Source organism: Calonectris borealis, unplaced genomic scaffold (genome assembly GCF_964195595.1).
Source record: "Calonectris borealis unplaced genomic scaffold, bCalBor7.hap1.2 HAP1_SCAFFOLD_180, whole genome shotgun sequence".
NCBI classification, from domain to species: domain Eukaryota; kingdom Metazoa; phylum Chordata; class Aves; order Procellariiformes; family Procellariidae; genus Calonectris; species Calonectris borealis.
The window spans coordinates 1,752-28,165 of record NW_027441565.1 but is presented as its reverse complement, the minus strand read 5'-3'; the positions used below and the strand labels follow the sequence as shown (position 1 = coordinate 28,165).

The window sequence follows — 26,414 nt, the reverse complement described above, 5'->3', positions numbered from 1 at the left end:
TGTGCTTGCTATTAAAGGGTGCTGTGAAAATAATGTTGGACTAGAAGAGGAAAGGAACCGTTTGTAAGAGTTCGGATGTTCGGGAGAAACAGGCTTTGTTTTCACGATAAAAGCTTTATGCTTTTTCAGTCAGTCAGTGTTTAAAATGCCTTACAGGAGCACTCGAACACCTTAGTGAGATACTAGCATCTGTGCTAAAAGCAATCAAGGTCAAAGAAGAGGCGTGGACAACACGGGACAAATCGGCGTCGCTTCGGTGTGTTTTCCAGGCTTTCCCGAGAAGCGGTAGCAGCCTCGTAACTAGCGACAGAGAGTCCTGATGTGTTTTCGGCGAGTTACTGATTCTCTAATGTCCTTTTTCCTAACCTGCAGCGCGTAATTTTGACTTCGGTTGGAAAGAGATTTTCCAGAATGGAAATCTTTTTCATTCAAAGGAGTTGCCTTTTACAAACTTCCCATCAGAATGGATCTTCAGAGATGACGTGCTTGGCAGTAGAAGTCATCCGCAAGGAGACTTTTCACTCTCTCTGGAAAAAAAAAAAGGAGTTAAGTCGATTTCCTTGCAAGGACCCAAGCGCAGCACATCTTCCAGTAGTCGACGTACGGCTGATCTTTGGTTCTCGGGTGTAACGGTCGAGAGATCGTAAAGACGCGTTCCTCCGCACGCTTGGGTACAGCCAACAGCGTTAGCAAACCTGCCAGTCCTTTGATATTCCCCACCGCCCCCCTCCCCCCCCCCCCCCCCCCCCCCCCCAAAAAAGTAAAACCGTATGGGAGATCTCTTATCTCACTGATTTTTCTCTCATAAATGAAATTTTAAAAAGAAAGTTAAAATTGTCTAATTTCCAAACTGACTTGCATTGTTTAAACTGCAGCTGCCAAATAGCTGTAGTGTATAATTTATTAGGTGTGCTTAAGCAGTTGGGTAGTTGCTCTAAACGTTTAAAAAGAGAGGCAACTGAACGTTAGGGGCTTTTTTCCCGATCTTTTGGCAGAGTGCTCTGAAGCACTTTATTTCTGTCTCGCTTTCGACGGCGCGTTTCCCCGGCAGTTCGGTAGCATCGGTCTCGGCGCAGCTGGCCAGGCGTCCCTCCTAGTCATGTCACACACGCAAAACCCCTGGTCAAACGATAGCTGTGTAGCTTGGAGGTAGATAATTTAACGGTATGAATTCACAGCTACGCAATTTCAATGAACGCAAAAGGAAAATCAAATATTTTTATAGTACGAGTCTTCTCATTGTACGTATGTAAGCGTGCGCACGCCTTTTTAGCATAAAATGAATTGCTGAGATTTGTTCTTTCTTTTTCATTTTACTCTTCAAAGTTTTACGCTTCACTTTCAGCTTTATCGGCCAAGCGAGCGAGATGCGCAGCAGCAGCAGCAGCAGCGCAAGGGCTGGAGCTGTGGCGGTGGATCCGTGAGCGTAGATGCTGATTACGGCGCGCCCTTGTCCTGCAGCCTCACGGGGTTATCTCCCGGCAGCGGTGCTGTAAGGAAGGGACGAGGCGTTTTCCGACACCAGCGAGAGCGTTTACTTCTCTGCGAAGGACGCGTTCAGAATCGTGTCAATTAGTCCTCACGCGGATTTTAAGCGTTCGAATCGCTCGAGCTTTTAAAGGCGGCGTTGTATTTCGAGCTGACCCGTTTGCCTGGCACCCTCCTTTAGCTCGACTGCTACCCTCTCCCTTATCCTGACCGAATTCCTCTGGTGCCTTCGGTGCTGTTTTTTTAACGTGCTGAAATATCCGTTGGGATTTTTGTTTTTCAGATGCCTCGCTGTGAGCGTCCCGTGGTGCTCAGGAGAGACCCCCGGCCCAGGTTTGCCTGCCGGTCGTTGGGCGTGCTGAGGGTGAGGGGCCGGCTGGCAGCCTGCGGGACGGGGGCTGGGGGGGGCTGCAAGCATTTGGGGGGGCCGCCCCTCCTTTATCTTTCTAGCAGAGCCCCCCTTTTTGGCGGGGGTGCGTGCGTACATACGTAAACGGCATTATTAAAGTAACGAGCTGCCGGTTGGGGCCGTTTCCCTCGTTTTGTGTCTTTTTGGGGGGGTGAATAAAAAGGGGGGGTTGGGGGGCCTGGAGGGGTGATGTTGTCATTTGGGGCACCCCAGCATCACCACGGGGGTGATGATGCCGTGGAGGAGCAGGTGAGTGGGGAATGGGGGGTCATGGGGGTCCGTGTCCCCCCCTCCCCCCCCCCCCAAAGGGGGTCACAGCCCAAATTGCCTGAAAATTCATGGGGGGGGTTTCAAAAATTTTTAAAAACTGTAAATATATCTGTGAGGCCTCGAAATAGAAAAAAATCTCTCCTTGTTACATATATTGAAAAATAATATTAATTTATACGTACAAAAGGATTTCAAAATAAGGACCTATATCTGCCCTATTATATAAAGGATTTTAGAGTATAAAAAAATTCGAAAGATGTATATAGGGTTTTAAGATACAAAAATAACTCACGTCTCTATAAATCAAAAAATAAAGAACTTCCAAATGCAAAAAGGATGATACATTTTATACATGAAGGAATTTAAAATAGAAAAAGGTCTGAATAGATACCGCTATCTACACTTACTACGTGTTACATAGAGAGTCTACATAGACATTATACGTAATCTAAGAGATTATGTACAAGTGTAAATAGACATCTAAGTCTAAAACCTAAGTCTATAAAGATATAGGTGTAAATATATGTAAGTGTAAATAGAGAAGTCTATAAAGACATTTAAGTGTTCAAAATATGTAAGTCAACAGATCCATAGTCTGAGCAGGTATTATATATAAGAAGTGGGAAATAGGGGGGTATAAGTGAAACATAAATATATTCACTAAATATATATAGAGAGATATGTGTAAATACATTAAGTGTAAATGTCTCTGATAATAAGGTTTTTAAAATGCAAAGAAACCCTGTTTATAGAAAGGATTTTAAAACTCGACACAACCCCCCCCCCGCCCCAAAACACCTCTCTATTGAAGATACAAAAGCGCTTTCAAAAGCTGCCTCTTCCCTGTTCTCCTTTTCCGCCTGTTCCCATCCTGATTGGGGGCCAGTTCCCCCAACAGGGACTTTCCCCTGCAGGGCTGCGCACGCAGAGCGGGACCTGCCGCCATGGCCTAAAAATACCACAAAACCCCTAATTCGGGGCCTGCAAGGGGTGGGGAAAAAAAAGCCCGCAATTTTGGGGGAAAAATACCCAACTTGGAGCTCCCGGGAAAGCCAAATCCGCCTGGATTTGGGCAGCCGGAAAGCAAAAAAAACCCCATTTTCACGCACAAAACGAAAAAGCAAAAACCACCAATTTTTGTTGTGAAAAAGCGTTGAAAAACCTCCAAATGGTGGAATGTTTTGGAAAAGGAAAAAACCCCAATTTTGATATTATGGAAAAGCAAAAAACCCCCCCATTTGGGGAAGATTTGGGGTGAAACACCAGCCACTTGAGGGGCATCGCTCGTGGTTATCCAGCGAGGGTCAGTCATCGGGAACGGATTATCTGTTGCGGGTCATCCCAGGTGAGTTTTCTGCTGTGGGTGGTCCCAGGTGGACCCCCTGGCGTAGGTCACCCCCACGCATGTCCCCCCCCGCCCCTCCCGGTGTCCGCCCGTCTTTCCCGTGCGAGGTTTTCCCCGTGACGCGCCCCCCGTATCCCCTGCCCTCCTACCTCGTGCCCGCACTGCCCTCCTCTCTCCTCTCCCTCCTCCCACCCCCCGTGTTCCGCACTGCCTCCCCGTAGCCCCTCTGCCCCGGACCCCTGGGGTGCTGCCTGCCCCGCCAACCTGCCCGTTGCCCCCTGCCCAAACTCTGGCACCCCCCTCCCGCTCCCCCGCACCCCACTCCCACCCCGCTCTCCCTCCTCCTGCGTTTTGGGTTTGTGCTGCAAACGGCGTCGGTGATGCGGGGCTGCGTGAGTTCCCGCTGCGCAGCGCTTGCACCGCGCCGGGGGCTGTGCTGCTCCTCGCCCCGCCCTGCCGGCGAGCGGGCTGGGGGTGCGCGAGGGCCTGGGAGGGGGCACCGCTGGGAGAGCTGACCCCGGCGGACCCAGGGGGTGTTCCAGGCCCTGTGACGTCAGGAAATAAAACTCGGGGGGCGGTTGGCGGGGGGGCCGCTGCTGGGCTGCGGCTGGCTGGGCATTGGGCGGTTGGCGGTGAGCCGTTGTTTTCATTTGTACCGCTTGTCTGTCTGGGGTTTTTCGCTCTGTTGTTTGGGGGTTTTTTCCCCCCTTTTCCTTACAAGTGGAGTTTTTTCACTTTTGCCCTTCCAGTTCTCTCCCCCCTCCCACTGAGGGGGGAGCGAGTGAGCGGTTGTGTGGTGCTGAGTTGCCAGCTGGGATTAAACCACGGCACAAGGTGAGTTGCAAGCCCTGCTGGCTAAACGCTTTAGGCTCTCCGTGTTATTCCTGCCATCTTGCCCTCCTTGTTCTTTCCTGCTGCTTTCAAGTGCCTTGTGCTCCAGCAGCAGGCTGGGAAGGAGGGTTGTGGCAGGAGCTGCAGCACCCTGTGACTCCTTCTCAGGCTGCTAGCTTCGCCCTTTGTATGGGCTGCCGAGGTCGTCGGCTCCGCAGGGGCCACAGGCAGCCCGCAGAGCTTGAGGCCAAGCCATTCCTTTCCCCTCTGCGCAGCAGCGGTTCTGCCGCTGCTACAGGCAGCTGCTTGCTCGAGGGCGAGGGGCTGGGATGACGACAGGCTGCTGCACGCTTCAGTCGAACTGAGACGCCGTTCTCTGAGGAGCCGGTGCAAGGAGAGCTCAGGTCCGTTCTGTACTGCCGATGGCTCTTCACAAGGGAAGCGTGCTCTGGTTTTAGCAGAAAAAGGTGTCGGTCACAGGCAGCCGCCTATCACTGCGCACAGCTCAGCTATTTGGCAGGGGTCTTGCTTGTTCAAGTAGAGGCGTATTCCTCGCCTTGCAGTCTTGATGGCAAAACAATCGGGGGTTCAAGCTACAAAAGCACAGAGCAAGGATGGAACCTGCCGGGCTCTACGGTCAACTGCTGAGGACGCCTAATACACCAGCAGGCCTCTTGGCTTTCCCTGCCTCATTTCTAATTCCTTTGCACGCTGGAGGGCAGGGTGGTAAGTGACGTCGTGCAGTGTCTCTCCTCCAAGTGGCAAGCCCTGCGCGTGTGCAGGATGAGGAGAGCAGAGTGCTGATAGCACAGAGGCGAGGAAAGGTGCAAACACCGCAACAAAGCCCCAGGACCACCAGCGTATCGCTCGTTGTTTGCAGGTCAGCCGCTGGCACCGGGTCTGCTCAGAAGCGCGGTTTCCTGATGGACATAGCTGCCCCTCCCCTGCTCTCAGGGTGTCACCCGTGTGGCCTTATTTTTTTTAAATCTCTCTCCAGCATCTGTTGAGTCGCCGCTGTCACTCCCACAACCCCGATGCCACCTGCAGACCGAGACAGCGATCCCTGGGGCTTCCTCCGGGTTAGAAAGAAACCTGTTCCACAGGTTCCCTGTGCTGCTTCTCCTCCCCGGGTAATGGGCTGGGGGGCACGGGCAGAAACCACCACGGGACTTGTAAAGCGGCCAGAGGGAAAGGACTGAAATGCTGGAGCCACCGGGTGCTTTTTGGTACAGAGGCGATGAAGATTAGTGCCCGGGCCGCGAGTGGGAAAAGGGCAGGGAAATCTAAGCCCAGTACCGCCAGTAAGCAGTTACCGTCTTTCGATGGTACGAACTGGGCGGAGAGAAGGGGAAAGGGCCGGTGAGGCGACGGTGGCACCCGGCGGGCGGAATTGGGTACTGCAGCTCTTGAGCCGCGCATGCGCGGTGGCGCGCTCGCCTTTGCTCGCTGCTGCCACCGAGCGATCAAAGCTGGGTACTGCGGCTCTTGAGCGGCGCATGCGCGGTGGCGCGCTCTCCTTTGCTCGCTGCTGCCACCGAGCGACCAAAACTGGGTACTGCAGCTCTTGAGCCGCGCATGCGCGGTGGCGCCCCCTTTCTCCGCGCTGCCGTCCGCCGGTAACGGCAATGCCGTACTGTGGTGCCTGCGGGGTGATGCCGCCGCGTTCGTTGGTTCGTCCCGGTAAGGAAACGCCGCTGCCGCCCCACGTGCGCGGTGCCGGCGGGCGCTGGGCCTGCAAAGCGTGGACCTGCAGCGCCGGTGCCGCCCCCGTGCACGCGCCGCCCGGCGGCTGCTCGCTGCTGCCGCCCCGTGGCCGAATCGCGGTACTGCAGCGCCGGCACCGCTCAGGTGCGCAGCAGCGCCGCCGCCGCCGCCGCCTTCGCTGCTGCCGCCCCGAAGCCGAAGCGTGGTCCTGCAGCCCGGCGTTCGCGCGCCGGCTCTGGCCCCTCCATGCGCCGTCCCCATCCCGGTGCCTCCCTCATCCCGGTGCATTCGTCATCCCGGGCGGCAATGGTTAGGGTGCCCCCCCCCCGCATGCCAGCACCCCCAAGAGTATCGGCGTGTCCCGGTGCTGTCCCCATCCCTGGGGCAGCTCCCCGTCCCCTGTCCCTGCGGCTGGTCGTTGGGCTCTGTGTTCCCCCAATAAACCACGGGGACGGAGGGGACCCCTGGGGACAGGGGGTGGGGACCCCCAGAGAGTAGGCTGTGCTGCCGTCGCTCCTCGGTGCTGGCCCTGCTTGTCCCCTGTCCCCCCAGCGGTGACGAACTCCGGGCCACTGGCGGGGACCCTCACTGTCACCTTCCCCCCATGCCGGTTGCCACCAGCGACAGGGACAGCGACGCACCCCCGGGGGTGTTTGGGGTCCCCAGGGTGGGAGCGGAGGTGCAGGATGCCGGGTCCCCCCTGCCCGAGCCCTGCAGACCCAGGTGGAGCGCAGGCAACCCCGGCCCTGTCCCCAGCCCTGTCTCCGCGTGGCCGTGGGTCGGTGCTGCCATTGCGTGGCCAACGGCTGGGAGGATACAGCTCCCGCCGGCTGGGGCCAGAGGAACCCGGCAGCCTGGGGACCCCCGGGAAGGGCCGGCTGTCATGGGGACTCGGCGCCCAGGGCACCCCAGAGACCCTACAACAGGGTGCAGCATGAACTATTTTATTACCTGTGCAGTATCCATGAGTGAGTCCCCATCGTTCCCATCCTGGTCCCCCAGCGGGTCGGGGTCCCAGCTGCCCCTGGGGGTGGCTGCAGGTGTCGGGGGTGGGATCCCTTCTCCCCGCGGTGCCCCCCACCTCCCCAGGGTCATCCCTCCCAGTCTCAACTCCCCACATGGTGTCCTCAATCTCCCGAGAAACACCTCTGTCCCCCAATGTCCCCCTACCTACCCCACTCCCAGGGTCCCTCCCGGACCCCAGGATTCCCCCCCTGCCCCATCCTGAGGCCACCCCCCCCCCCATCCCCATGGTCATGAGACACACACACGCACACACCCTCCAGCACTGGGGAGACACTGGGAAGAGCCGGCACTGCCATCTCGGGGACCTGCTAGCCCTCATCCTCCCTAAAGTCTTGCACCATGCTCTGCTCCGTGGGGGGAGTGCCCACAGTCAGGGGGGTGGGGGCTCCCCTCCTCCCCAGGGAACCCCCCCAACCTGTCCAGGGCACCCTCTGCCACCTCCCCAGGGTCCAATCACCGTAAGAGGGTCTGACCCTGGGATCCCGCTGGTTAACGTCAGGTGCAAGAGAAGGTTCCTCATTACTCCTTGATTAGTTCTTAGGTGCCAGCTCGAGCTGGGTGCCTCCAGAGAGGGACCCCTACCCCGGATCACCCTCCTTGCACACCTGCACCCGTTGCAGGAGGGTCCACGCGCACCATGGGAGCCATGTGGGAACCAAAGGCGGCCTCGAGGCTGCTCAGCAGCAGTTAAAACACCCCAGTGGTTTCAGGCACCGGCTGTTTTGCTCCCGAACCCAAGGGTACTGCCGAGAAAAATAACCACCACTGTCACACGAGGGTCCTGCACAATCCCCACCATCGCACAAGGGTCCCCGTGCACCTGCCCGCCATTGCACGAGGGTCCCCTGCACACCAACCAATTGCATAAGGGTCTTCCTGCACTGCCCCCCCCATTGCATGGGTGTCTCCACACACCGACCCCCCGCTGCGCAAAGGTCCCTGCACAATCCCCACCGTTGCAGGGGGGTCCCTGCGCAGGCACCCGCAGTGCACAAGGCGCCGTGCGCATGCGCACTTCCGGGGCGGGGACTACAACTCCCGGCGTGCCCCCCGCGGGCGGCCCGGAGGAGCCGCGCGCTGATTGGCTGCGGAGGATATTTCAACGGGGCGCGCGGCGGGCTCTGCACCCAGGCGGCGGCGGCGGCGGCGGCAGTCTGAGGTGCCGCGGGCACGGCGGGCTGGCGGGAGGCTGGGGACCCCCCGGGGGACTGAGGAGGGGGGCTGTGCGTCTCGGGGGGACCGGGGAGGGGGGCCGGGGGGGGGCTGTGCGTCCCGGAGGGGGCCGGGGGGGGGCTGTGCGTCCCGGAGGGGGCCGGGGAGGGGGGCCGGGGGGGGCTGTGCGTCCCGGAGGGGGCCGGGGAGGGGGGCCGGGGGGGGCTGTGCGTCCCGGAGGGGGCCGGGGAGGGGGCCGGGGGGGGGCTGTGCGTCCCGGAGGGGGCCGGGGAGGGGGGCTGGGGGGGGCTGTGCGTCCCGGAGGGGGGCTGGGGGGGGGCTGTGCGTCCCGGGGGGGCCGGGGAGGGGGGCTGGGGGGGGCTGTGCGTCCCGGAGGGGGCCGGGGAGGGGGGGCTGTTCGTCCTAGGGGGGCTGGGGAGTGGGGCTGGGGGCGGGGGCTGCAGTCCCCCAAGGAGCTGGGGAGTGGGGCTGTGGGTCCTGGCGGGGCTTGAGAGTGGGGCTTGGGGCTCCCACGGGGCTGGAAAATGGTGTGGTCGGGTGCTGTGAGCACCGGGGTTCCTGGGGCTGGGAGGCGCTTGCAAACACCGGGGAGGGGCTGCGAGCATGGGGGGGCACAAGGGTTGCACCAGGGTCGGTGCAGGATCACCTCCATTGTACGGGTGTCGATGTAGAGGCAACCGGGCTGCACGAGGCGCCGTGCGCATGCGCGGTCCCGGGGCGGGGACTACAACTCCCGGCGTGCCCCGCGCGGGCGGTCCGGTGGAGCCGCGCGCTGATTGGCTGCGGAGGGTATTTCAACGGGGCGCGCGGCGGGCTCTGCACCGAGGCGGCGGCGCAGCGTGAGTGTGAGGGGCCGCGGGCCTGGGGAGCCGAGGAGTGGGGCTGTGGCGGGGGGGGGGGGCGGTCCTGCAGGCTCCGGGGACGGGGGCTGGGGGGGCTCCAGGCGGAGGAGGGGCTGTGAGCATCTGGGGAGTGGGGCTGGGAGGCGGGGCTGCGTGCCCTAGGGGGGCCGCGCAGTGGGGCCGGGGCGGGGGGGCGGGGTGGGCGCTGTGTGCAAACAGACCCTCCCTGCGAGTCCCCACTGTCGCCCCGTGGGGCCGGGCACCCCCCAGCCCTCCCTGCAGGCAGACGGGCAGCCTGTAGGCAATGGAGGCCGCCCGCCCCAGCGAGGTGCTCGAGTCTGGGGGCTTCACGGGCCGAGTCGAGGGAGGAGCTGCTGGAGAGAGGGCTTAGAAACGGCCTTCTGCCCCCGAAACTGCTGGAGCATTTGAAGGGGAGGGACAGGTCCACCCCAGGGCCCCAAGGGGAAGCCCTCGGAGCAGGGACTTGGGGTCGTTCCAGGAGCAAAAGCTGGTCCCAGCCAGCTCGCCTCTGCTCCCCCGGCACCGGGATCGGACCTTTCAGCCCCGTTTCTGCCCGAAGCATCACACAAGCGCTTGCCCTCCCCGGGGGCATCTTTGGGCCTTGAGAACAGGCGCAGCAGCTGGGTTTTTGGGCTCAGAAATGGGTGCCAAGTGAGCTGGTTTGGGGGCCCAAAGCAGAAGCCGGTTTGGCCGTTTGTGCGGGGGGCTGGGAGGGCATTGGGGGCTGCGGGGGAAAGCAGGGGGTGGGCAGGGTGCGTGGACCCTCCCCGGGGGGAGGGGCTCTGGTCCTGCTGGACCCCGAAGTGCGGGAGGCCGGCACGCACCAGGCCCAACTCAACGTCTGCGGTGGTCTCTGGGGGGAAGAGGTGGTCTCTGCTTTTCAGACCCCGCACGCCCTCTTCGAGTCCAGCTCTTGCTTGTCGACTGCTTCGAATAGTTATTAACTGATTAGTCGTACAAACTAATTAATGTTTATACAATGTCCAACTATGATATTTAATCCTAATAGTCGAGTTTTGACGGCGATTGGTTTACGACCTTGTCAAAAGCCCAGGCTGTTGCAAATAGCTGGAGCTTGTAAGGAGAAGGAGCTGAAATCAACGGTGCAGAGCTGGAGCTTCAATTAGCCAGAACCGTCGCAAGCAGGAGCTGGAACGAGACGGAGTGTCCGCTGTCTGGGGCATGCCTTAGCCAGAGGCAAAATTACCAGCAGCTGTAACGAGCGGGAGCTGTGATTCGCTGCAGTGTCTGTTTGCCGGAGCATCCGTCGGCCAGACTGCACTCCCAGCACGGCTGAAGAGCAGCCAGGCGCAGGCAGGGCTGTCCCCGGCAAGGCGCTCCGAGCGGCAGGGAGGCGAGTTGTCCTTCTGCCAGCGGGGAGCCCGGCCTCTTCCCTCGGGGATTAAATCCACGCCACGTGTGGATCCGCTCTCTTTGCGTGGAGGGTCTCTCCCGGACCCGTTCCCGAGGGCTGAAGTGAGGTGGGGGTCCCCCGGCTCTCCCCGGGGGGCAGGCGGCAGCACGAGGCGGCGGTGTCTCCCCGGTACCCGGCAAAGGGGAGCGAAACAGGCCGGCTGGAGCTCCCGGGGTGCACAGCCCGGCCCCGCACGGCAGAATCCTTCCCTGGGTTTTCACCTTTGGCTGGGTGTGACAAACAGGTTCATTTTGTGCCTCCTCTTTTCCCAGCGTCACCTTCCGCGTCACGTGAAGAAAATCCTGCGTGGTTGACGCCGCTTGCTGCTCAGGTAATGGCACGTGTGGGGCCGGGGGAGCCGGGAGAAACATTGGCGTGTCCAAGGTCGCTGCAGATGCTCCACGTCAAACCCAGGGAAAAGGCAAATTTGCTGCCGGTGCAGAAAAGCTGATGAACAATTGCCGTGAACAGAGCGTGCCTACGTACCCTCGTTAGCGTAACTAACCCTGGGTAGTTACGAGTGTTTTCCTTTCAGGGAAAAGAATGAGCTTTCATCTGTGAAAAATTAAGAGCTGCCTGTGTCCTTCTTTAAGTTCAAGTGTTTCTCTTCTGTTTGTTCATACTGATTTTATGGGCAGGTTGGAAATAGCCTTTTATTTTTATAGGCGTAACTCAATTTGTAGTACTACGTGGTGTCAGGAGAGTGAATTTTTGAGCACCCAGGTATCACTAGAAACGGAATGAATGAGACACGATGGAAACTGATATTTAAACTTGATTTTTACTTGATTTTTTTTTTCCTGAGAGTGTTGATGGCACGTTGTCCTGTGGCTCAATCCACGTTCTGTTCAGTGGAGTCTTCAGTCTAGGACTTTTAAGGAAAAAAGTTGGTCCTTCCAAAAAAGGGCTAGTCGTTCATAGGCTCGAGGCATAGACTTGGCGAGCCGCTTAAGTACGTGATCAGAATTAAAGCCAAATGTCGCTTCGTGTTGCTGCTGTTGGCCTTCACTTTCGTTAATTTCCCCGCTGCTCCGTCATGGTTGGGAGCTCTGAATCATCTTTTTTTTCACTCCCTAACGCATTTTTCTGCCCAAGGAGAGGCTACGTTTAAAAGTTACTTAGTTTCCTCGCAAATGCATCGGTCAATAAAACGGAGTTATGATTATTAAAACCACACAAATGACACCGGTCTTACAGATCTGGACTATTTCTGAACACGTGTTCATCGCGTGCAGATGTCATCGGGATACGGATCACCTGCATTTCATGCTCTGACGAGACAATCTGCTGAGACAGGGACGAGCTCCAAAAGAAAAAAAAGGTACAACGTCAAGGTTTTGTTTTGTTGTTGGTTTTTGTGGGCTTTTTGTGTTTGTGTTATTTTTTGGTTTGTGTGTGTTTTTTTTTTTTTTTTTTTTAAAAAGAGTGCGATGTTGACTGGTGGCAGCCTGCAGAGCTCTCTTGCTGCCTGACCTCTCCTTTTCTTCTCTGTCACTCCTCTTTCGTGGCTGTAATTTTCACTCGGGTAGTTTTAGAAGAGCGATTTAGTTCCTCGCCTGTGTAGATGTGCTGGTAATACCTGGAAGGTAAATGCTTGAACCGGTAGCGAATAACTTGGCTACAAGTAGAATTTCTGAAGGAAGAACAACAACAGCAGGAAGCAAGTAGCGAGTTACCCCAAATTTGTGTGTGTCAAACACATCGAAGTTTTATTGCCAAACATTGTTTGGCAATGTGTTCCAAATGGCTCGTTTTGGTAAACATAAATTTTCAGGAAGTTCAGGGTTGTGTGTGGAAAAACGTGCCCCTCTGTCTAGGTGTCCTGCTACGTAAATAGCATCAGTCAGTAGCACATCCAGTGGCAGGGCTGCTGTTCCCTGCTCTCGATATTGCCATAGTAGTGTTGTGATATTTCGACCTAAGAGGCGGGTTTAGGAATGGAAGGAGAATGCCTGCGTTCTGCAAGGGCTACGAATGCCGACCCTTTTCTCTGCCTGCTGCTTTCCTGTGCGTGAGATGAAACTGTATTGTTTTTCTCCCTTGTTCCCGGTAGAAATATTTCTGAAGCTGTCGCTGCTGTGGGTTTGCAATGTGCGTTACTGCGTTTTTGTAGAGTTCTAGTTACGGATCGTTTCTGCCGCGGCAAAGTGTCAAGATACGGTTTTCAGTTTAAAGCTTCAGAAGCTGCATTCGCTGAAATCGGCGTAGGTGAAGCTGGTTGTTGTGGTTTAACCCGGCAGGCAGCTAAACACCACGCAGCTGCTCGCTCGCTCCCCCTGCCCCCAAAGTGGGGTGGGGGAGAGAATCGGAAAAAAAAGTGAAGTTCGTGGGGTGAAGTAAAGACAGTTTAATGGGACAGAACAGGAAGGGGAAACAATCGTAACGATAAAAGAATATACAAAATAAGCGGCGCACAATGCGATTGCTCACCGCCCGCCGACTGATGCCCAGCCGGTCCCCGAGCGGCAGTCGCCGCCGCCCGGCCAACTCCCCCAGCTTATGTACTGAGCGTGACGTCATATGGTACGGACTGTCCCTTTGGCCGGTTTGGGTCATCTGTCCTGGCTAAGGTCCCTCCCAGCTTCTCGCTGGCAGGGCATGAGAAGCTGAAAAGTCCCCGACTAGCGTAAGCGCTACTTAGCCACAACTAAAACATCAGCGTGTTATCCACGTTTTTCTCGTCCTAAATCTAAAACACAGCGCTATACCAGTTACCAGGAAGAGAATTAACTCTATCCCAGCCGAAACCAGGACGCTGGTCTTGCGCATGATCCCGCTGTGCTCGCAGGGGTGCTCAGTGGCTCCTCATCAAAACAGCGAGGTGTGTGTGGACGTCCGTAGGGTTGCGCTAGGGGTCTGGGGGCGTTATGTATTTTTGCTGTTGGAAGACGGAATAGAGCGTGTGCCTGTTAAATCTAACGATGGTCGAAGGTTGGGAGGGACCCTGAGCAGGTTTGGTGGCACAACTGCAGTTTTCAAAGATCTCAACCGTTTGGAGAAACGGCCTGGAAAAAAGGATTCCTCTTTTGCAGCGAGTTCGCGAGGACAGACGGGTTGCCGTACTCTTTAACAAAAATACTCAACTTGGGACGTATCGGGTGAGGAAATCGCGGCTCTACTTAGGCTTGAGAAAACGTACGTAGGTGTCTGTGCCTGTCACCTGCGTGTCTCTAGGCAAGTGAGTTCTAGCGAAACTAAAGCTGCCGATGAGCCAAAAGAAAAGGCACGGTTGTCTAAAACATGCAGAAGCTCTAGTGGCCTGTCTCAACAACTGCACCAAAGATGATGCAAAATACTTTCTCCTCCACTCAGTTGTAGTCTTCACAGAAAAGGAAGCTTTGTGCTAAACGTGTTTGTTTTTTTTTTTTTTTTTTTCCTTTCCTCTCAGCAGAATGTCAACTGCCGTGAAAGTACGAGACGGATGGAAAGGATCCATAGTGGTCTGCAGGTACAAGGTATGCCTGTGATATGTGTCTGCATTTTTCCTAAGGTGCTTGTAGTGTGGACTTTACAGTCAACACGAAGAATGTGGCAACTCTCATTCTATCTGATTTTTTAACATGAAATATTTTAACACAAATACTAAAAATAAAGGTCTGTTCTGGAGCGTGGTACGCCTATTCAAGGCTTGCTTTCCTTCGTCTATTTTCTCTTCCTGAAAGCAGAGTCTTCTGTTTCTGTGTGCTTGCTATTAAAGGGTGCTGTGAAAATAATGTTGGACTAGAAGAGGAAAGGAACCGTTTGTAAGAGTTCGGATGTTCGGGAGAAACAGGCTTTGTTTTCACGATAAAAGCTTTATGCTTTTTCAGTCAGTCAGTGTTTAAAATACCTTACAGGAGCACTCGAAAACCTTACTGAGATACTAGCATCTGTGCTAAAAGCAATCAAGGTCAAAGAAGAGGCGTGGACAACACGGGACAAATCGGCGTCGCTTCGGTGTGTTTTCCAGGCTTTCCCGAGAAGCGGTAGCAGCCTCGTAACTAGCGACAGAGAGTCCTGATGTGTTTTCGGTGAGTTACTGATTCTCTAATGTCCTTTTTCCTAACCTGCAGCGCGTAATTTTGACTTCGGTTGGAAAGAGATTTTCCAGAATGGAAATCTTTTTCATTCAAAGGAGTTGCCTTTTACAAACTTCCCATCAGAATGGATCTTCAGAGATGACGTGCTTGGCAGTAGAAGTCATCCGCAAGGAGACTTTTCACTCTCTCTGGAAAAAAAAAAGGAGTTAAGTTGATTTCCTTGCAAGGACCCAAGCGCAGCACATCTTCCAATAGTCGACGTACGGCTGATCTTTGGTTCTCGGGTGTAACGGTCGAGAGATCGTAAAGACGCGTTCCTCCGCACGCTTGGGTACAGCCAACAGCGTTAGCAAACCTGCCAGTCCTTTTTGGTAGCCTGATGTATTGCAGCACTGGGGATTTGATATTCCCCACCGCCCCCCTCCCGCCCCCCCCCCCCAAAAAAGTAAAACCGTATGGGAGATCTCTTATCTCACTGATTTTTCTATCATAAATGAAATTTTAAAAAGAAAGTTAAAATTGTCTAATTTCCAAACTGACTTGCGTTGTTTAAACTGCAACTGCCAAATAGCTGTAGTGTATAATTTATTAGGTGTGCTTAAGCAGTTGGGTAGTTGCTCTAAACGTTTAAAAAGAGAGGCAACTGAACGTTAGGGGCTTTTTTCCCGATCTTTTGGCAGAGTGCTCTGAAGCACTTTATTTCTGTCTCGCTTTCGACGGCGCGTTTCCCCGGCAGTTCGGTAGCATCGGTCTCGGCGCAGCTGGCCAGGCGTCCCTCCTAGTCCTGTCACACACGCAAAACCCCTGGTCAAACGATAGCTGTGTAGCTTGGAGGTAGATAATTTAACGGTATGAATTCACAGCTACGCAATTTCAATGAACGCAAAAGGAAAATCAAATATTTTTATATATATATAAGCCTTCTCATTGTACGTCTGTAAGCGTACGCACGCCTTTTTAGCATAAAATGAATTGCTGAGATTTGTTCTTTCTTTTTCATTTTACTCTTCAAAGTTTTACACTTCACTTTCAGCTTTATCGGCCAAGCGAGCGAGATGCGCAGCAGCAGCAGCAGCAGCAGCGCAAGGGCTGGAGCTGCGGCGGTGGATCCGTGAGCGTAGATGCTGATTACGGCGCGCCCTTGTCCTGCAGCCTCACGGGGTTATCTCCCTGCAGCGGTGCTGTAAGGAAGGGACGAGGCGTTTTCCGACACCAGCGAGAGCGTTTACTTGTCTGCTAAGGGCGTGTTCAGAATCGCGTCAATTAGTCCTCACGCGGATTTTAAGCGTTCGAATTGCTCGAGCTTTTAAAGGCCGCGTTGTATTTCGAGCTGACCCGTTGTCGTGGTTTAACCTGGCAGGCAGCCAAATGCCACGCAGCCGCTCACTCACTCCCCCCGCCCCCAGCGGGACGGGGAGAGAATCGGAAGGGTGAGAGTGAGGAAAAACTCGTGGGTTGAGATAAAGACAGTTTAATAGAACAGGGAAAAAAAGGGAAAATGATAATGATAAAATATACAAAATGAGTGATGCACAATGCAATTGCTCACCACCCGCGCTGACCGATTACCAAGTAGCGATCGGTACTTCCTGGATCACGCCTACCCTTCATATACTGAGCATGATGTCACATGGTATGCAATACCCCATTGGCCAGCTGGGCTGGCTGTCCTGATTATGTTCCCTCCCATCTTGTGTACCTAGCTCAGTCAGTAGGCACGGGAGCTGTCCTTGGACTAGGAGGGCACTTAGCAACAACTGAAAACATCAGTGTGTTATCAACATTCTCCTCATACTAAATCCAAAACACAGCACTAGGAAGAAATTTAACCCTATCCCAGCCGAGACCAGGACACCCGTTTGCCTGGCACCCTCCTTTAGCTCGACTGCTACCCTCTCCCTTGTCCTGACCGAATTCCTCTGCTGCCTTCGGTGCTGTTTTTTTTAACGTGCTGAAATATCCGTTGGGATTTTTGTTTTTCAGATGCCTCGCTGTGACCTCGGAGCAGAGACCTCGGAGCAGGGACCTGGGGTTGTTCCAGGAGCAAAAGCTGGTCCGAGCCAGCTCGCCTCTGCTCCCCCAGCACCGGGATCAGACCTTTCACCCCCGTTTCTGCCCGAAGCATCACGCAAGCGCTTGCCCTCCCCGGGGGCACCTTTGGGACTCGAGAAGAGGCGCAGCAGCTGGGTTTTTGGGCTAAGAAGTGGGCGCTAAGTGAGCTGATTTGGGGGCCCAAAGCAGAAGCTGGTTTGGCTGTTTGTGCGGGGGGGTGGGAGGGCATTGGGGGCTGCAGGGGAAAGCAGGGGGTGGGCAGGGTGCGTGGACCCTCTCCGGGGGGAGGGGCGGGTCTGGTCCTGCTGGACCCCGAAGTGCGGGAGGCCGGCACGCACCAGGCCCAACTCAACGTCTGCGGTGGTCTCTGGGGGGAAGAGGTGGTCTCTGCTTTTCAGACCCCGCACGCCCTCTTCGAGTCCAGCTCTTGCTTGTTGACTGCTTCGAATAGTTATTAACTGATTAGTCGTACAAACTGATTAATGTTTATACAATGTCCAACTATGATATTTAATCCTAATAGTCGAGTTTTGACGGCGATTGGTTTAGGACCTTGTCAAAAGCCCAGGCTGTTGCAAATAGCTGGAGCTTGTGAGGAGAAGGAGCTGAAATCAACGGTGCGGAGCTGGAGCTTCAATTAGCCAGAACCGTAGCAAGCAGGAGCTGGAATGAGACGGAGTGTCCGCTGTCTGGGGCATGCCTTAGCCAGAGGCAAAATTACCAGCAGCTGTAACGAGCGGGAGCTGCGATTCGCTGCAGTGTCTGTTTGCCGGAGCATCTGTCGGCCAGACTGCACTCCCAGCACGGCTGAAGAGCAGCCAGGCGCAGGCAGGGCTGTCCCCGGCAAGGCGCTCCGAGCGGCAGGGAGGCGAGTTGTCCTTCTGCCAGCGGGGAGCCCGGCCTCTTCCCTCGGGGATTAAATCCACGCCACGCGTGGATCCGCTCTCTTTGTGTGGAGGGTCTCTCCCGGACCCGTTCCCGAGGGCTGAAGTGAGGTGGGGGTCCCCCGGCTCTCCCCGGGGGGCAGGCGGCAGCACGAGGCGGCGGTGTCTCCCCGGTACCCGGCAAAGGGGAGCGAAACCGGCCGGCTGGAGCTCCCGGGGTGCACAGCCCGGCCCCGCACGGCAGAATCCTTCCCTGGGTTTTCACCTTTGGCTGGGTGTGACAAACAGGTTCATTTTGTGCCTGCTCTTTTCCCAGCGTCACCTTCTGCGTCACGTGAAGAAAATCCTGCGTGGCTGACGCCGCTTGCTGCTCAGGTAATGGCACGTGTGGGGCCGGGGGAGCCGGGAGAAACATTGGCGCGTCCAAGGTCGCTGCAGATGCTCCACGTCAAACCCAGGGAAAAGGCAAATTTGCTGCCGGTGCAGAAAAGCTGATGAACAATTGCCGTGAACAGAGTGTGCGTGCCTCGTTCCCGCATCGGTCCCTGGGTAGTTACGAGTGTTTTCCTTTCAGGGAAAAGAATGAGCTTTCATCTACGAAAAATTAAGAGCTGCCTGTGACCTTCTTTAGGGTCAAGTGTTTCTCTTCTGTTTGTTCATACTGATTTTACGGGCAGGTTGGAAAGAGCCTTTTATTTTTACACACGTAACTCAATTTGTAGTACTACGTGGTGTCAGGAGAGTGAATTTTGGAGCACCCAGGTACTACTAGAAACGTAATGAATGAGACACGATGGAAACTGATATTTAAACTTGATTTTTACTTGATTTTTTTTTCATTAGAGTGTTGATGGCACGTTGTCCTGTGGCTCAATCCACATTCTGTTCAGTGGAGTCTTCAATCTAGGACTTTGAAGGACAAAAGTTGGTCCTTCCAAAAAAGGGCTAGTCATTCATAGGATCGAGGTATAGACTTGGCGAGCCGCTTAAGTACGTGATCAGAATTAAAGCCAAATGCTGCTTCGTGTTGCTGCTGTTGGTCTTCACTTTCATTAGTTTTCCCACTGCTCCGTCATGGTTGGGAGCTTTGAATCATCCTTTTTTTCACTCCGTAACGCATTTTTCTCCCCAAGGAGAGGCTACATTTAAAAGCTACTTAGTTTCCTCACAAATGCATTGGTCAGTAAAATGGAGTTATGATGCTTGGAACCACACAAATGACACCAGTCTTACAGATCTGGACTATTTCTGAACATGTGTTCATCGTGTGCAGATGTCATCGGGATACGGATCATCTGCACCTCGTGCTCTGACGAGACGATCAGCTGAGACAGGGACGAGCTCTAAAAGAAAAAAAAGGTACAACGTCAAAGTTTTGTTTTGTTGTTGGTTTTTGTGGTACGCCTATGCAAAGCTTGCTTCCCTCCGTCTGTTTTCTCTTCCTGCAAGCACAGTCTTCTGTTTCTGTGCGCTTGCTGTGAAAGGGTGCTGTGAAAATAATGTTGGACTAGAAGAGGAAAGGAACCGTTTGTAAGAGTTGGGATGTTCGGGAGAAACAGGCTTTGTTTTCACGATAAAAGCTTTATGCTTTTTCAGTCAGTCAGTGTTTAAAATGCCTTACAGGAGCACTCGAACACCTTAGTGAGATACTAGCATCTGTGCTAAAAGCAATCAAGGTCAAAGAAACGGCGTGGATAACACGGGACAAATCGGCGTCGCTTCGGTGCGTTTTCCAGGCTTTCCTGAGAAGCGGTAGCAGCCTCGTAACTAGCGACAGAGAGTCCTGATGTGGTTTTGGTGAGTTACTGCTTTTATCACGTCCTTTTTCCTTAACCTGCAGTGCGGCGGCGGGTCAGGGCCGAGGTCATCGGTGAGGCGAGCGAGTCCCCTCGGCGGATGGGGCGGTGTCTCCTGCCCGCTGGCCGCTCGGGGGTGGCGGGACGGGAAGCTTCAAACTGCTCGCTGCGGCAGGCTCCCGGTCTGCTGGAGCCCTGTAGCCCCAGGTCACCCCCAAGCCCAGTCGGCAAGCTGGCCTTTGATGTGTCTCCAGAAGCCCCTGCAGAAGGAGAGGATGCGGCCAGGGGCAAGCTACGGTACTATCGGTCGCTGCTTTTTCTTTCTCTCTTCCAGAGGCTGCACTGAGGATGCGGTTGTCTGTTCCTGCCTTGGGGATGCCGTTGATGGCACCCGCTTCAGGCTTGCGTGGGTTGTCTCTGCCCGGCTTCGCTTTCCTCGCAGCGTTGGGGCAAAAAGGGTCTGGTGGAGCACTTACTGGATGTGGACAGGGGCTGCCGCGGCTGAAGCTGGAGAGGCCGGAGAAAGGTAAAGAAAATGACATTGAAGGCCACGTGGCCAGCAGCTGCCTCCTGCTGCAGGCGAGAAAGAGCTTGCTTTTCCAGGTGAGGAAGGATCCCTCTTCGTAGTCCGCAGCAGGCCAGGCCGCCAACACGGACCGCAGGGTCTGTGTGCGTCATCAATGGCGCGGTACGGCCACGTAGTGCACGAGCGAGCGAGGCTACTTGTGTAGGAAGCCTCGTCTCGTCAGAGCTGTGAGATACCCACGTATTCTTTTAGGTGGAGGACAGCAAAGCGACCGGAGTTACAGAAGAGGAAGGGAGGAGAGAAGGAGAAAGAAGCGTCTGAACTGTCAAATTCTCCCGGCAGCGCCGAGAGCGAGAGCTGAGGTGAGTCCCAGGCGCTCAGGGCACTGTCTTCCCTCTTATGCATCCTGGGCCCTCCCAGCCTCTCCCCTGGTCACCTCTGTTTCCCACGCTGCAGTGTTTTTCTTTGTTTTGTTCCCCTGTACCTCTTCCTCTATTCTTGTGTCCTGCTCCGTCTCCCTCTTTTTTTTCATTCTCTGTCTCTGTTCTGTAGCCCATCGCGGTTTTTTCCTTTTCTATCTCTTTGTCCTGATCTGCATTTGTTTCTTTTTTCCCCACAATTTCTCTGGTCTGTTCTCTGGCTTTCTTTTGCTCTCTGCGCCTGTACGTGCAGCGCCGTGTCCCTGCCTTCCTTCCTCTATCTCTCCTTTCCTGCCTCCCTATCTCTTTCTGTCCTTCTGTCTCTTTCTCTCTCCTTCGTCCTGTCCTTCCTTCCCCCTGCCCCCCCGCCTCTGTCCTGCTGTTTGTCACTGGTTTTTCTTTCTGCCACTCTCTGCCTGGGTTTTGTCACTCTCTCTCTCTCTTTCTTTCAACCTGTTTTTTCCTGTCTCTATTCGTCTGCCTCTAATGCTTCTTTCTCTATCTTTTAGTCCTGCTCTGTTCTGCTGCCCATCTCTGTCCAGTTCCCTTTCTGTTTTTTTTCCTCTCTTGGTTACTCTGCTTTTCTTCCTGTCCCTATTTTTTTTCTCTCTCTATTCCTCTGTCCTGCTCTGTGTTCCCTCCCTCTCACTCCCGCAGTGTCCTGGTAATATGCAGTCCTCCTGTGTGTTACCAGACCTTCTCCCTGTTCATTTTTTCCTCTTGCTCTATTGCTCTGTCCTGCTCCCTAGAAGTATTTTTTTAATTCTCTGTATTTTTGTTCTTCGGCCCATCACTATTTTTTTGTTCTCCATCTCTCTGTCTCCTGCTCCCCATTCTCCTCTTTCTCTCTCTCATTCTTTTCTTTTCCCTGTACCTATGCTTTCTTTTATCCTTGCATCCCACTCCTTCCCCCCCTCCGTCTCCCTCTGTCACGCTGTCTCGCTCCCTATCCCTCTTTTTTTATTTCTACTCTTGTGACGTGTGTGTCCCCCAACCCTTCCTTTTACGTGTCCCGGTCTTTCTCTCTACATCCTTCTATCATTCTCCTTCTCTTGCTGTTCTTGCTCTTTTTCTTACTTTTTCTCTAACCTGCTGCCCATCACTATTTTTCCACCTGCATCCCTTTGTCCTGCTCCCTGTACTTGTCAGTCTTTCCCTTTGTTCTGCCTCCAGTCTTTCTCTGTTTTCTCCATCTCTGTCCTTTTCCCTGTACCTTTTTCCGTCTGCTTCTCAGTTCTTCTCTGTCATCTTATTTTTCTCTTTCTGCCATCCCTCTCTTTTTCTCTGTGACCCTCTGTGCTGTTCCCTTTCTTTTCTTTCTCCAATTATCTGCTGCCTTACCTGTCCCTCTCTCTCTGTCTCTCTTCCTCTGTCCTGCTCCCTGGCCCTATTTTTTATTGCTTCACTTCTCTGTCCCGTTCTCTGTCTTTTTTCTGTTATCTCTTTGTCATCCATCCTCCCCCTAACTTTTTGTCTGTATATGTCCATACCACTGCCTGTTTGCATCGTTTCTCGCTATATACCCCTGCCCAGCATGATTCTCCTTTGTCCTGCTTCCTGGCCTTTTTTCTCATCCTGCAGCGCTGGTTTTTCTTTCTCCCTCTCTTTATCCTGATCTCTCTCTCTCTCTTTTCCCCTCAGTCCTTCTGGTGTGTTCACTATGTTTTTTCCTCTCTCTCTCTTTCCTTATTTCTATAATTCAATTTTTCTCTCAAGCCGTCTGTTCTGCACCCTGCTCATAATTTTCTTCCTGTTTTCCTCTGTCCTACTCCTGCGTGTAGCGCGCGAGCGAGGCTACGCGTCTAGGAAGCTTTGTCTCGTAAGACCTGTGAGACACCCATGTATTCTCTTAGGTGGAGGACAGCCAAGCGACCGAAGTTACAGAAAAGGAAAGGAGGAGAGAAGGAGAAGGAAGCGTCTGAACTGTCAAATTCTCCCGGCAGCACTGACAGCGAGAGCTGCAGTGAGTCCTGGTTCCTCCGCGCCCCTTACCTGGTCCCCTCCCTTTCCCACTGTGCTGCGATTTTTTTTTTTTGCTCCCCTGTACCTCCTTTTTCCATCTCGTTCTGAGCGGCTCCCTGTTCCCATGTTTTAGGTCCTCCCTCTCTCTGCCCTGTAGCCTGTGGCTATTTTTTCCTTCTCCGTCTCTCTCTGTCTGGCTCCCGGCCACTATTTTTGCGTTCTTCCCTATTTGTCCTGTAGTTAGTGTGTCGGTATTGTTGCTGTCTGTGTCTCTCTCTGTCCAGCTCCCTGTCCCTCGGGCGCTTCTTTCCTTTCTCCGTCCCTCTCTGTTCGTCTCGCTGTCCCCACTTTTAAACTCTCCTCTCCTTTGCCCGGTAGCCCACTGCCGTTTTTTTCTTTCTCTGTCTGTCTGTCCCACTCCCTGTCTGTAATTTTTAATGCCTCCTTCTCTCTCTGGAAGTCTGTCAGGAGTTTTCCTTTTCTCAGTCTCTCTGTCCTGTTCCCTCTCCCTGTTTTTTAATTCCTTCCTCTCTGCCCTGTTACCCATCACCATTTTCATTTTCTCTGTCTCTCTCGGTCCGCTCAAGATCCTGATTTTCTAAATTCCTCGCTTTCTGCCCTGTAGCCCGTCACTTGTGAAGTTCCCTTTCTCCGCCTCTTTCCGTCCGGGTCCCGGCCCCTCTTTTGTACTTCGTCTGTCTGTACCCTGTGGCCTGTTGCGTTCTCCCTCTTATTTCTCAGTCTCTCTTTCTGGCTCCCCACCCCTGTTTTTTCATTCCTCCCTCTCTGCCCTAGAGCCCATCGGTCTCTTTTCTTTCTCTGTCTCTCTCTTTCCAGTTCCCAGGACCTGTTTTTCAATTTTGTCCTTCCTGGCTCTGTGCCACGTTGCGATTTCATTTCTTTTGCCGTCTCTCCCCGTCCAGCTCCCGTCCAGGATTTTTTAATTTCTCCCTATCTGTCTTGTAGCCCATTGCTGTTTTTAATTTGTCTGTGTCTCTCTGTCCGGCTTCCTGTCTTTATTTTTTTTTTTTTAAATTCATCCCTCTCTGTCCTGTACGTTTTGCTTGTTCAATTTTTGTTTCCCGACGTCTTTCTGTAGATAGCTTCCGGTCCTGTTTTTTAAAAATTCCTCCCTGTCTGTCCTGTGGCCTATAGCGGTTTGTTCTTACTTTGTCTCTCGTCATTCTGGCTCTTGGTCCCTATTTTTCAGTTTCTCCCTCTCGGCCCTGTAGCACAATGCTATTATTTGCCTTTCCTCATCTCTCTGTGTCTGGCTTCCTGTCCCCGTTTTGTAATTCCTCCCTCTCTGCCCTGCAGCCCGTCACTATTTTTCCGTTCTCTGTCCCGCTCCCTGTCCCGAGTTGTTAATCGCTCCCTGTCTGCCCTATAGCCTGTCGCATTTTTTTTTCTTTCTCCATCGCTCTCTGTCTGGCTCCCTGTCCCTACTTTTTAGTTCTTCCCTCGCTGCCCTGCGGCCCGTCGCTATCTTCTCTTTCTCCGTCTCTCTCTGTACGACTCCCGGTCCCTTCTTTTTTGAAATCCATCCCTCTCCGTCTTGGAGCCCATCACGGTATTTCCTTTCTCTGTCTCTCTCTGGTTGGCTCCTGCTCCCTATTTTTCAATTTCTTCTTTCTCCATCTCTCTCTCTGGCTCTGGATCCCAATTTTTTAATTCCTCCTTCTCTTCCCTGTAGGCTGTCTGGTTTTTTTCCCCTCTCTTTATCTTCCCTCCACCTCTGGCTCTCCATCCCTATGTTATAATTCCTCCCTCTCTGCCCCCTAGCTGTTGCTATACTTCCTGTGTGCATCATGCCGCGTCCGGGTCCTCGTCCCTCTCTTAATTTTTCCCTCTTCTCCCTGTAGCCCATCGCTATCATTTTCTTTCTGTTTGGCTCCGGATCCCTGTTTTTTCCTTTCTACCTTTCTCTGCCCTGTTGGCCCCTGATTATTTTTTTTTCCTCCTTCTTGCTCTGCCCGGCTCCGGCTCCCTATTTTTTCATTCCTCTCTCTCTGTTACGTAGTCCGTTGGTATTTTTTCTTTCTCTGGCTCTTTTTCTCTGGCTCCCTGTCCCAGTTCTTCGGTTTCTTCTTTCACGGCCCTGTAGCACATTGTGTTTCTATTTCTTTCTCCACCTCTTCTTTCCCAGCTCCCCGTCCCTCAGTTTTAATGCCCCGCCGCTTCCTCCACCTCACTCTTTCTTGCTTCCCGTCCCTGTTTTTTAATTCCTCCCTCTCTGCCGCGTACCCTGTCGCTTTTTTCTTTTCTCCATCTCTCTATATCTATCTTGCTGCGCCCCATTTTAAATTCTTCTTCTCTGCCCTGTACCCTGTCACTATTTTTGCATTACTCTGTCTCTGTCTGGCTCCCTGTCCCTATTTATTAATACCTCACTCGTCTTCCTGCACCCACCGCTATTCCCTGCGATCTCCCTCTCTCTCTGTCTGGCTCCCTGTCCCCAGATTTTAATTCCTCCGTCTGCCCCGTGTAGCCTGTCTGGATTTTTTCCTCGGTCCCTCTCTGTGTCCGGCTCCCTCCCTCCGTGTTTTAGTTCCACATTCTCTGTCCCGTAGCCCCATGCTATTTGTCTTTCTCCATCTCTCTCTGTCCAACTCCCTACTGCTAGTTTTTATTTTTTCCCTATCCATATTGTAGCCATTGCTGTTTTTTTTCTTTCTCTCTCCGTGTCTCTCTGTCCAGCTCCCCGTCCCTGTTCTTTAATTCCTACCTCTTCCCTGTAGCCTGCTGCTGGTTTTTTCTATTCTACATTGTGTTCTGTCTGGTCCCCTGTTTATCAGTTCCTCTCTCTCTCTGCCCTGTGGCCTGTCACTTGTCCCCATTTTATTTCTGCCTCTCTCTCTGTCCAGCTCCCTGTTCATGGTTTTTGAATTCTTCCCTCTGTGCACTGTCAGCCGTCCAATCTTTTGCCTTTCTCCATCTCTCTCTGGCCAGTTTTCTGTCGCTATTCATTAATTCTGCCCTCTCTGCCTTGTAGCCTGTCGCTTTTGTCCTCTCTCCTTCTCACTATCTCTGGCTTCCCGATGACCCTATTTTAGAATTTCCCCCCTCTTCTTTCTGTACGTGTTGCTATTCTTCTTGCTTTCCATCTGTTTGTTTTTTTTTTCCAGCTCGCTGTTCCTAATTCTTAATTCTTCCCTCCCTGCTACGTAGCATGTAGCTGTGTGGTTTGTTTTGTGTTGTTCCCCCCATACGGGCCCTTCCCTCCATCATTCGCTGTGCCGGCTCCCTGTCCCTGTTTCATTCCTTCCTCTTTGACCTGTTCTTGTCGCTTTTTAATCTTTCTCCATGTGTCTCGGTCTGGCTTCCTGCCCATATTCTTTCCCTTCCTTCCTCCCTTTCTGTCGTGCTGCCCATCCCAGGTTTTTCCTGCATCTCCATCCTGCTCCCTGTCCTTCTTTGTCAGTCTCTGTCCTGCTCTGTCTCCCTCTTTTTGCTGCTTCCCTTCCTCTCTTCCTGCTGCTTCTTTCTTCACCTCTGTCGGGCTCCCTGTCCCCATCCTTCTCTCGCTGTCCTGTTCCCTGCCTCACGCTTTCTCGCTACACCCTCCCGTCTAGCCTGCTGCGGCTTTTTTCTTCTCGTGTCCTGCGCCCCGCTCCACGTTTTTGGCAGCCTCCACCTCTGCCCAGCAGCCCATTGGTCCAGGAGCCAGCCGACCGACCGTCCGTTCCCTGCCGAACCGACAAGCGTGGCTCCGGGAACGATTGCCGAGGTGTCCCATGGGCTGGGGGAGCGTCGGGGACCCCGAGCCCCGGAGCAGACTCGCTCCCGGGACTTGTTACGTGCGTGACTAAATAAACACTCGCCGTCTCCTTTGCCCTCACGGCTGCATTTGCACTCCCTTTGCACCAGGAGAGGGGCTGTGACAGAGCCCAGGGGAGGAGGTGATGCTGAGCGGGGGTTGGCCGATGGCCCTCTGTTCCTGCTGGGCTCCAGCTGCGGGCCGGGGCTGGAGGAGCCCCAGGTGCGGACAGTGAGGCTGATGGCGACGGCCCCTCCCTGTAAAGGGGTGGCTGCCTGGGGAGGGGCTGGTGCTCGTGCTGGTGCTGCCCTGCCCCGGCTGGCCAGTGTGAATCACGGGAGGAGGAGCGCGGTCGCCGAGCTGCGGCTACACCGGGGGCGAAGGTGGGCGGGGGCCGGGCGATCACTCGGCGGTTCCCGGGAAAAACCCCAGGAGGGCGGCGGTGCTTGTGGGGGGCCGGCTGGGCCGGTGGGGTC

The 26,414-nt window shown here is 54.3% G+C and overlaps 3 long non-coding RNA genes across 7 annotated transcripts; all 3 read left to right on the top strand.

Annotated features, from left to right (window-relative positions):
- Positions 1–439: 439 nt before the first annotated feature.
- Positions 440–1,502, top strand: LOC142077228 (uncharacterized). Its single transcript, XR_012671642.1, has 3 exons — positions 440–671; positions 996–1,149; positions 1,346–1,502. It is a non-coding gene; the product is annotated as an uncharacterized LOC142077228 (long non-coding RNA).
- A 9,571-nt stretch (positions 1,503–11,073) lies between these two features.
- Positions 11,074–14,466, top strand: LOC142077225 (uncharacterized). 2 transcript variants are annotated; one of them, XR_012671638.1, is made up of 3 exons: positions 11,074–11,844; positions 13,915–13,978; positions 14,360–14,466. It is a non-coding gene; the product is annotated as an uncharacterized LOC142077225 (long non-coding RNA). The 2 variants fall into 2 exon arrangements; XR_012671639.1 differs by having other exon boundaries at positions 13,912–13,978.
- A 2,803-nt stretch (positions 14,467–17,269) lies between these two features.
- Positions 17,270–26,014, top strand: LOC142077224 (uncharacterized). 4 transcript variants are annotated; one of them, XR_012671634.1, is made up of 5 exons: positions 17,270–17,853; positions 18,752–18,837; positions 19,102–19,275; positions 19,609–19,877; positions 20,053–26,014. It is a non-coding gene; the product is annotated as an uncharacterized LOC142077224 (long non-coding RNA). The 4 variants fall into 4 exon arrangements; XR_012671635.1 differs by lacking the exons at positions 17,270–17,853; positions 18,752–18,837; positions 19,102–19,275 and having other exon boundaries at positions 19,563–19,800; XR_012671637.1 differs by lacking the exons at positions 17,270–17,853; positions 18,752–18,837; positions 19,102–19,275; positions 19,609–19,877 and adding an exon at positions 19,893–19,937.
- Positions 26,015–26,414: the final 400 nt, after the last annotated feature.